Source organism: Myotis lucifugus, unplaced genomic scaffold (genome assembly GCF_000147115.1).
Source record: "Myotis lucifugus unplaced genomic scaffold, Myoluc2.0 scaffold_37, whole genome shotgun sequence".
NCBI classification, from domain to species: domain Eukaryota; kingdom Metazoa; phylum Chordata; class Mammalia; order Chiroptera; family Vespertilionidae; genus Myotis; species Myotis lucifugus.
The window spans coordinates 7822272-7828548 of record NW_005871085.1 but is presented as its reverse complement, the minus strand read 5'-3'; positions in this window follow the sequence as shown (position 1 = coordinate 7828548).

Here is a 6277-nt window from a genome sequence, read left to right as displayed (position 1 = left end):
AGCCAGCAGTCTGAGCCCGGGTCACCTTGCGGTGACGCCTGGTCACAGCAGGGACCGTGTGGTGGCCTGTGTCCTCAGTGCCAGCACAGGGCCTGGCACGCACTGGGGCTTAATAAAGGCTTCTCTGTGGGGTCAGTTTGCCAGTGACAAATAAGAATCGGGCAGAGCAAGGGCCAGGACAGGGCGAGGGAGCTGAGGGAGCTGCGGGAGCTGTGGGAGCTGCGGGAGCTGGGGGAGCTGCGGGTGCTGGGGGAGCTGCGGGTGCTGGGGGAGCTGCGGGTGCTGGGGGAGCTGCGGGAGCTGCGGGTGCTGGGGGAGCTGGGGGTGTGCCCGGAGCTGCGGGTGCTGGGGGTGCTGGGGGTGTGCCCGGAGCTGAGGTGCTCAGCGAAGCCATGGCTTTACCGTAAGAAATGAAGAGTCTGTGGCTGCCTCTGTCCTTCCGGGACAGAGTCCGTGCAGGCTGAGCGACTGTCTTGGCTGCAGCACCAAGTGGCTAATCTGTTATTTCTCCCACGGTCACCGGTCCCTCATCGGTCTGCAGCCCTCTCCCTCGCTGGGCCAGCTTCCTCACCTCAGACTCAGGAAACTAACAGGTTAGGCACCAATTATGTATAACAAACACACAAAAATCCCCAGCCCTCCTCGAGTTAAAAAGAAGATATGGCCGGGAAGGATGGGCATTCTCAGGCCCAGGCTGAGGCAAACCTTCTCTGCAAACCAAAATAATTAGTGGAAAGGGCTTTAGGTCTAGAGACACCACAAAGAAGCACCATGGAAAGGTGCTCTTGCAGACGAGGGCTGATGGGATCCTGGATCATCGGTGAGCGGAGCCCTGAGGCAGCTCAACTCCAGGCAGCGGGCTGGGTGGGGAGGGAGGGAGGCCAAGAGGTCAGGGCCAGGACCACCCAGGCTCTGACTCGGGCTGGGGAATTTGGATGGTCTTGATGGGTGACCTTGGGCAAGTCACCCCAGATCTGAGCCCAGTTCCCCATCTGTGTCTGCCCTCGCAGGGTGGTAGCAGGAATCCTATGAGAGTGACACAGGGCTCTTGGAATGGAGCGAGGCCGGGAAGTACTAGCTGTTGTAATGAGGGTGATGTTTCCTTGGCTCCCCCAGGTCGCCTGACGCCAGCGAAGTCTAACTGGAAGGGTAGAGAGAGGCGGACATAAGCACTGACCTCATCTCCTGGAACTCCATTAAGGTGACAGGACAGAACTAACAGTGACCACGAGAACAGGAGAGGAGCCAGGGGGAGAGGGGCTGACCTAGCGGGCGGAGTGGCTCCGTGTCTGTGAGGGCGTGTTGCCAGATGTGAGCAGGGTCTCCCACGGAGCCCAGACATGCTCAGGACCCGGAGGCACCAGATGTTAAGGAAGGTGAGGGCGGGAGTGGGTTAGAAAGAAGGGGCTGGTGGGAAGTCAGCGTGGGAGCTGACAGATGCCCTGGTGCCCCTTCCCCACCCCTCCCTCTCCCTGACCCCTCCCAGGAGGCCAGGAGGTGGTGGCACCTTCTCCAGGCACAGAATCAGAGGGACTGACTCGGAGACCTGAGCAGCTGGGCCCCACAGCACGGAGGACGGAGAGCCTCTGAGTGACAGACCTCTGGAAACGGGCGTTGGGAGCCTCCCCCAAAGTGGGCTTGCTACCCGGTCACCCAGGCCAAGCCCACCGTCAACAAGCCGTGCCCCGAGCGCCAAGGCCCACAGCTTCCTGTTGGGTGGTAGTGCCTGGAAGGACCTTCAGGAACAGACAGAAGAACCTGGAGGAAGCAGGGCAGGCAGGCAGCTGAGTGAAACTGAAGCAATCGAGCCAACAAGACAACAAACGGCGACAGGTGTGAAGGTAACAGCCAGGGAACCTCTCCGAGCAACAAAAGGAGGTAGAGAACAAGAAACGATAGGTAAGGACTGAGGGTCCATCCTGGGAGTCAGCATATCTGACAGAAGTTCCAGGAACAGCACCCAGTAAACCCTCGATTTTGCGGACTTCGTATTTATTGGACAGAATTTCTGGTCTGTATGTCATATGTGAAAATTAACACCCTGTTACTTTTAAAATGCTTTTAACCAAGAGTTGTTTATAATTAACAGCTTATTTTTGGCTATTAATTCACTGTTATTTTTAAACAAATTTTAGCGAGTAGGCCATATGTTAGAAAAGACATTGTAGTAATTCTGCCTACATAAGTATTACACATCCACAACGATCTGCATATTTAAATTCAGGGCCACCGCTCGTAAACAACATTCGGCTGATTAGCACGTGATCACACCGAGTCTCAAGGGGTAATTGGTGCGTGGTAATGGGTTCTGTCCTCTCTGGCGTGACCTTCTGCAGCAGTTTTAACGCGTGCGGCCCATGTTCCCACGTGTGTTCAGCCACGCCCCAGCTGTGTGCATTTATTTTCATGGAGTGACTGGTGAAGGCACGCACTTACTAGACCTAGTCAGTATAAATTTAAAATTGCTGCAATTCACATAGAAAACTTTTCTTTGAAATGAAACTTTTCAGACATAATTTTAGTTACACAAATTTGTCTACATAAGTAAAAGCAGGTAAACTAATCTGCCAATTTTTTAAGATGTGCATTCGGAAAACTCACTTTATGGTATAACGGACTTTGGACTTTAATGAGCACTGCCTCACCTGACTTAGTCCGATATATTGAGGTTTTACTGTAAATGAAGGAAGTTATCAAAGAAATATGCTAAGAAAATTTTCAAAACAGAAGGATGCAAGCATCCAGCTCGCCAGGGCTCACTGATGCCCAGTATAAGGATGAACCGGAGGCCTCCAGAGACCCTCCCCAAGGAGGGAGCCTAAAAGGAGGGGGAGGAAGAGAAGGAGAGAAAGAAGCAAAGCCCCGTACAGCGATGTGGATCAAAATGCCGTTGGATTCCTCAGAGCAGCACAGGAGGATGAACAGCAAAAATCTTAAAACCCCGAATGAAAACAATTTCCAACCGGGATTCTGTGCCCAGCTACACTATTAATCAAGGGTGACTGCAGAAGAGAGAGATTTCAGAGAGGCCAGAACTACAGAAAGAGAAGCATTTTCTGCGCAGCATTTTTCAAAACGTTACTGGGGAATGAGCTCCACCGACCAGGACTGAAGACACCAGTCTTGCCAACAAGGAACCCGACAAGTCAGGCAGGGGCCAGGGGGACAGCGGGGCAGCAGGCCTGGGGGGAGGGGGCGGGGCTGGCCCGGGCCTCGGGCGCTCGGCGGTGCGGACAATGACAGAGACACAGAGAGGTGGTGCCCGTGGCCATCGGAAGGCTTTGGGAAGCATTAGCAATGGGAACATAGAAAACCAGGCAAACGAGGGACAAGGCAATTGTGAATTCCAGCAAATGGTAAAAGTATGAATAAAGGAACATCTGAATCTAGCGTTTGGATTAGTAAATATTTACATAGTTGTGATCATGCAAGTCCAGAATATCCACTGAATGAAAAGCATGACCCTTCACTACTGGGAGTGTGGGGGCCAGGGACGCGGTGGGGACAGAGAAGTCGGGCCTCCCGCCTCTCCGGGAAGCCGAGAGGAAGGATCTCACGGGCGGCGTGGAAGCAGCGTTGTCATTCGGACTGAAGCACTGGCGCGAGTGCAGAGGAAACAGCTTCTGGGGCGAGTGTGGCCCCTGGACAGTGGGCTGCGATGGGGCTGCGGAGACGGGTCATTTGCGGACTGTTCATGTTGGCTCTCAGCCCACAGTACACTGATTGGCTTTTTGAACAATGTGTTGGTATTTCTTTGAGAAAAATAAAAAAGGAGTGAGCAGCAGGTGTAGCCCCTTCGGCGGGTGAAGACGGTGCTCCGCAGGCCTGAGGGGCGTGCTGGCGTGGCCGCGTCAGCCCGGCCTGAGCTGCATCCTCCACGGGCAGGCGGTGGCCCCAGGGGAGGCAGGACGGGAATGTTGACCACGTGGGTCTCCGAGGTGAGCTGCTTGCCCCGCGGCTGCTGGAGGGACAGCCTGACAAAAGCTCAGTCCGTTTCGGTTACGGCCGGTGAGGCCAGTTGCGTTCAGAAGAAACGTATGACCATGATTTGTATTTATTTGATCCAAAAGCTTTCCTTTCAAAGAGAGAAATAGGAGGCCCGGGGAAACGCTTCTCAGTGCCCGTGCACTCGCAGGCCACAAAGCAGGGGAGACGATTTCCATAACATTTCACCTCATTCTGCACACGTCTCCAGGCCGCCTTTGATGCCACAGTTCAGAACGCAGCCCAGAGCCTCTTGCTCTAAAACAAATCAGCTGCTCCCTGCGCACCCCCCTCCCCCTCCCCGTTACCCCCACCTCCTACTTTTGCAACCTCAGCTCCCACCCACCCCACTCCCCGTGCCCCTCCAACCTGCATGCCAGGGGGGCAGCTCACTACTAAGGTGTAATGTTTTGGGGCACCAGCGCCTCTGCTAGGGGAGGTCTAGTGCAGAAAATCAGCAAGGGAGCCCCCAGGCTGGTGGAGACTTTCAAGTAAAAGGGCAATGAAGACATCCGAGCCCCCTGACCCCAGTTTAAAGTCTGTATCAGAGCTCTGCCCCTCCTCCCACCAGACCCGTTCTTTTCCATTATGCTCCTGTGTCAGGCCTTTGTCCGTGCTGTCCCCTCTTCCTTTAGCTTTCCAGGTCCGGGCACGGGCCACAGCACCCCGAGTCGTCTGCTGTGCGTGGGCATCTCCCGCTCTGGGCTGTGAGTCTCAGAGGCGGAGTGGGAGGGGGTGCACAGAGGGCCCCGGGCCCTACCTGGAGCGGAGTCGGCTAATGCTGGGCTCGGCACGTCCCGCTGGTGCCCCCGCTCAGGCTACCTGAGCCTACAGGGAGGTTTCTGGGGGCCCTTACTCAGAAACCTCTGGGGCAACTGGTACCATGCAGACCCCACCCCACCCCCAGGCCCCTAAGCTCTGCAGCCCAGGCTCCAGGGCTTGGTCGGGCTCAGCGCCCTTCCTCCAGCTTGGCGGCCCTCTGCGGGCTGATGAGTACACATGGCCCTGGCCCTGACCCCAGGGGCGCCTGCCTCTCTGAGACACGGCAAATGGGGAAGAAACAGAGCCCAAGACCCAGAGCTCAGCGCCCCTACTGTGGGCCTCAAAGCATTCAGCTCCCTGTGCCTCAGTTTCCATACCAGCCTCCCCAGGGGGCGGAGAGGGTTAGACCAGCGTGGACACATCCTCAGCAACGTCCAGGCCTAAAGAGCAGGAGGCGCCTCCTCCGGCAGCATCAGGTCACTGCAGGGTGGGGGTGCGGAGGCCCAGGCACGGGCCCTCTCCCTTCCTCTGTCCCACACCCACCGCACTGGCCAGGGGGAACCTGGCCCAGAAAGCACTGGAAGAGACGTACCCAGAACCTGGCAGAACCGGGGCTGCGCTGGGCCTCCCGCCGCCTCTCAAGGACAGGATGAGCCTTCAGTTCTTGAGGAACTTTCAGTTCTTGCAGCTAGTGGTCCCCTCCAATTAAAGACCAGGGAACGCTCTGCTCAGAGTACCTTGTAGGCTTGGGTCCCGGCGCCCCCTAGTGGCCATCCCTTCAGCTTCCCACCTGCACTGGCCTGCCTGCTGTCTGGATGGCTGGTGGGAGGAGCCGGGCCCTGACAGGCTGCAGGGGCTGTCCTGGGGGAGGAAGGGGACCGAGACCTGCATGCCCCTTGGACACACTGTGCAACCTGCCCTCCGTTTATATCGGGACCCGGTGTCCTCTCCTCCAGGAAACGTCTGCCTCTTTCATCTCGCCAGAGGCCTCCCAGGTTCCCAGCCCCAGGCGTCCTGTCCCAGCGCCACCCCTCTGGGTGTCGTGAGGTGCATACACCTGTACAAATAAGGGCTCACCTTCCTGGGTGCTGTTCTCAACACCCTGATGCACTAATCCCATAGAGCGTAGAGCAATGCTGTTGTCCCCATTTCACAGATGGAGAAAGCGAGGCCCTGGTCCTTCATCCACGGCCAGAGCCGAGCAACAGCCTGCGCCAGCCGGGGCTTCCCAGAGCTGAAAGCGGCGCCTGCAAATCTGGTTTAAATGGAAACCAGCCTCTGAGCAGCCACCCCCCCGCCCCAAAACACACACAAGCCCTGGATAAAGGCTCTGCATCCCCTTTCATGCTGTTTATTCTTTTGAACAAATTGTGAGTTTTACAAGACATTCAAGGCAAACACATGTTCCTGTGGTGAGAGTCGTGGGACCTGCTGGGCAGAGGCTGTGAGGACAGCGGCACAGCCACCCAGCCCTGCCCTTTCTGAGCACTGCAGGCTCCCTGGAGCAGGCTCGGCACCCCGCTGCTGCTTG